Consider the following 5,089-nt stretch of genomic DNA (forward strand, 5'->3'; position numbering starts at 1 on the left):
CTCCCGCTGGCCTTCTATCCAAGAGGTTTTTTCCAGGCTTGATGGCAAGTGACACAATCAAAAAATTGCTACCTCATCAGAAAGAAAGTTTCTTGGAAAGATGTAGGGAATGGTATAGGGAGGCAGTGAAGCAATTATATCAAAGGATCAATTTAGATGACCCTGTACTCCAATCTCTTTCGCATTTGAAACCATCTGCTATTGTTAACAAAACTTCTTCAATCACTGCTGCAGCCAGGATTGCTAGTGGACTTCCTTGCATTACAACTATGCTCAATGTTAATGCACAGCAGATTGACCGACAATTGTGTGCAAATAGAAGCAATTCGGCTATGTAATGTGGAGAGCATCCTAGCAAAGATTGGTAAAGGTATGATGAATGGGGAGGGAATGCCTGCAAGTTGGAGAAAGAGTGTGTTGGTTCCTTTGTACAAAGGAAAGGGAGATGTGAAGTAATGTACCAGTTATAGAAGCTTGAAAATGCTTGAACATGCAATGAAGGTTTTGGAAAGAGTTTTCGAGGATCGAATTCGTGAGAGAGTTGAAATTAGTGAAATCCAAATGGGTTTTATGCCAGAAAAAGTTACAGTTGATGCCATGTTTGCTGTGAGACAATTGATAGAGAAATACGAAAAGGTTGAGAAGGAGCTGTATTTCGTGTTTGTTGATCTGGAGAAGGCCTTTGACCGTGTTCCCAGAGAAGTGATTTGGTGGGCTTTGAGGAAGAAAGGTGTGATGGAACCAGAAGTTAGAGTGGTGATGGAGATGTATAAGGAAGCTGAGACATCTGTGAAACTCGAAGGCGAAATGTCAGAATGGTTTAAGGTAGAAGTGGGGGTCCACCAGGGTTCAGTGATAAGCCCATTGCTTTTCGTAATTGTTATGGATACTCTGACACATGATTTGGAAACAACAATGGAAGAGTTCTTGTATGCTGACGATTTAGTTCTCGTAGGAGATAGCTGGAAAGAGGTGGAGGTGAAGTTTGTTAGATGGAAAAGCGCACTGGAAAGCAAAGGTTTGAAGGTGAACATCAATAAAACCAAAGCGATGAGAATTGGTAGAAAATCGTCGAAGGGAGTTGTCAGTACTGTTGATCCATGCGCAATTTGTGGGAAGAGAGTAGGGAGAAATTCCGTTCAATGCAGAAAGTGCAAGTATTGGGTGCATAAGAGATGTTCACGTATCAATGGAAAGCTGACGAGTGGAATGAATTACGATAACCCTGGTGGTTTATATTCTGACTTAGTTGTTGAGTAGAAGCACCAAAGAATGTTATCTGCTATTGCTCTTGTTATAAATTCAACATTACTGATATATTCAATTAGTGGAAACACAAACGTCAGTAAATGTTGAACTACTTTAGTTCTGGTGCTTTTGAACTGAAACTAAAGTAGTTATAAAGTGCTATAAAACTGCCAAAATTTCTTTTTTTTATTCAAACTGCGTAGGGAGATGTAGGGTTTTTTTAGGTGTGCTGGTAGGGTTAATTTCTTTTTTTGAGTGGCAACACTGGAGATAGTAAGCTTTTGCAAGCCTTAGCAAGCTTAGGTGTAGGCTACACGTTAAACATTGTAAGGTCTTTTGCAAGTTCAGTATGCAAACAAATTGTCTAGGGCTTGGCTGTATAGGTTAGGCCTACCGAATGTAAGGTGTGGGGCTATAGGCTATGTTGTTTTTTTTTGTCGCGAAAACATTACAATAATATTTTCTTGTTCACTATAGGACAGGCCAAAGCTGTTCATAACAGCATAAATTTCAACTAACTTTTTCAGAAATTTGTTTTATAAAATGAAGTGTACCTTCTTAGTGTGAAAGCTGATCTTCATTGCAATGAATTGTGTTGAGTGGCATAATGAAATACCTGACATTTTTATGATATGTTCACATTGTGGTCACGGTGAGTAGCGTACCTTTCAAGTAAAGATATAAATATTTTAATGAAAATTTGGCTGTAGACTAACATATTTTTTGTTTTCTTTTTCACACCAACAAGAAATGTTTTACCTAAATCGACTATGTGTCTGTGTATTATTATTAATAACTAATTATTATTTAGTAAAAGATATATGATACAACGTGCCAAGTCACGTCTCAAAAGTCCACCTGTTGTTTTTATGTTTTGCAGCTACTACTTTGGATCAAGATCAAATAATATCTGAATATTTCCATTCAGGATATGAGTATGGAGAAATTTTACAATTGCTACACAGTCGTCATAACTACGCAATCAGTATGAGAACTTTAAAGAAACGATTTCACAAAATTGGACTGCGAAGAAAATGTGGCTGGAAAAAAGACATCGCCGTTTTATTTCAGGCAGAAAAACGCATCGAGGAGTTGTTAGATGGACCGTCTTCTTTTGGTGGATATCGGTCAGTTTGGCACACATTACAAACGGAAGGTTTAAGAGTACCAAGGTTGTATGTAGCTGATGTACTACGTAATATTGATCCGAATGGGTGTGAGGCTCGAAGAGCTTACCGTTTAAGGCGAAGAGAGTATCATAACCCTGGCCCAAACTATGCAGGGCACACAGATGGTTAAGACAAGCTGAACCCATTCGGATTTTCTATACATGGTGCAATGGATGGATTTAGTCGAAAAGTGCTGTGGCTTAATGTTACACGATCAAACAAATGTCCACATGTTGTCGCTAATATGTATATTAAAGCTGTCACTCACTTCCAAGGCTGTCCGATTAAAGTAGTATCAGATTTGGGTACAGAAAATGGATTGCTGGCAGCAGCGCAGTGCTTTTTTCGAGATAAAATTAACTCGCATCGTTATGTACCATCACCCCGAAATCAGCGGATAGAAAGCTGGTGGTCAATATTCTCCAGGTTTCGTGCCTGTTGGTGGCGCAACTTTTTTAGTGACCTTGAGTTTTGAGGTATTGTGGATTTCTTCCAAACACTCAGCAAAGAATGCTTGTGGTATTGCTTTTCATGTTTAATTCAAAATGACTTAGATTTTTTCAAGGACCACTGGAATACTCACCGAATAAGAAAATCTCGACATAATGTAATTGCAGGACGGCCAGATTTACTATATTCCATGCCAGAAAGATATGGAGGAATTTCTGGCTTATTAAAAAACGTTGCACCACACAACATTAGTTTGGTATTGGCTGAAATATCACAACCAACTGAAACTGAAGACTATCAAGAATATTTTGATTATGCTACATCTGAACTTGGACAAGGAGTGCCATCTTGTTGCACTGAAGCATTAGATCTGTATAAAATGCTTATGAATGTAGCCACTAGCCAGAGACCGATAAACGGAACTATTTATTTCTGTGTGAGCAAGTAATGTAAAGTTCATTGCCTATCATTTTAAGTCTATCAACATTTCATATCAACATAAATGTCGTGTTTTGTATTACTTTTGTATTGCATTCATCATAAGCACGACTTTATTACACTGAAAAACTATGTATCAACATTTTAGCAGACACACTTGAAGAAATACAACTGTAGCTCACAGAAACATTACACTTGAAAAGAATACTGAAAATCTCACAGAAATATATCTACTTTACCACAACAAGCATGCAACATAAATACTGCTAAACACACAAAAAAATACTAATTACAGGAAAAACTCAGTTTGGCAAGCTTTGTTTATAAACATTAAACAGTGGTCATTACATATTGAAGGCAAGTGAAATAGGTTCAACAACTAAACTAATGTAAAATATGTCAGAATTAGCAACAAGTTAAATAAATGTGAGTATTATCACAAATTTTTATCTGTGGGTTAATTAAGCAAATTTTCGTTTAACTGACAAATTAAATTGTTTTACAACACTCGGAAACTTTTTTAATTGGAATGAGAAAGGAACATGAACTTGAAAAATAAAAACAACTGAATGATATAAACTGTTCACTAATCAACAAGTGGGACAACAATACAATTTATGAAAACTGTACACAGATTTCAACAGGAAGTATGACTATAATTTCAAACATATACAATACTAGACGCCACCAATTTGCATTGAAAGGGTCAAGTGGGCCAACATGTTATGAAAACTGAACACATTTGTTATGAAAAACACTCATTTAAACAACGAGAAATTTTAATGCAGTCCAAATGCTTGAGCATTACACATTGCCGTTAAAAAGATAGACCTAAAATCGTTTTCTTTCTCCATGTGCTTTGTTGGTAGTGTAACAACCCTGCCGCATGCTCCAACTACAGGGTAGCAAATACTGTGTTTTGGATTATTTTCCAAACAGTTGTGATCGAACTGCACCGAAATATGAAGGTCGTTCCCAAATATAGGCCTGTGTTTCTGGCCTGTTAGCCAACCAAACACACCTGCAGGTGTCAAGTCAGGAGTAGTACATCAAATTAAATGACAATCATTCTCGTCGTTAGCCAAGATTTCATGTCCAGTTACATGTACCTTATTGTCCTCTAAATGCATTAAAAAATCCACGAAGTTATCCATTATTTTTTCTTCCACAATTCTTTTCGAGGAATTTTCATCAGAGTGATTTGGGCTTAACAGACTTGCAACATAATTTGCATCAACAGCACGCTCAGACGATGTGATAAAAAGAGGTTCAAAAAGCAATGGATTCCTTTGTAATGCTTCAAATATTCCAAACAATTCCAATCCAGATAAAAACACAACCGCCTGTTAGTGATGCTGACCATGAGTGTGCGAGTTATGTCAGTAGTATGATCAGCAGACACTAAACCAGTGTACCCATGTTCTAAAATAGTGTCACTATAAGATGGATTTGACGGATCATTTGAAATACGTTGTATAAGTTGCTTTTCGGATTCTGTGAAGTGAATGTGAAGATCAACTTTTCTAATGTCAATAGAGTTTATTGCTGTTAACATTTTGAACACATTGGAGTGAAAACAAAATGGAGCGGGCCCACCTTCAAACCAATTCTTAAAAAGTATTAAGACGAACAGGCAACAGAATTTTATGTATGTTTAATTGTATATACATAGCCAAGAGATTGCTCACCTTAGGTGTAAGTTATTCACTCTTCTATTAACCACAAGCTAACCCAAGTCAATTTTAGACAAACTCTTCATTTAAGAGCAATTTTGGAAAATGTGG

Source organism: Clavelina lepadiformis, chromosome 1 (genome assembly GCF_947623445.1).
Source record: "Clavelina lepadiformis chromosome 1, kaClaLepa1.1, whole genome shotgun sequence".
Lineage (NCBI taxonomy): Eukaryota > Metazoa > Chordata > Ascidiacea > Aplousobranchia > Clavelinidae > Clavelina > Clavelina lepadiformis.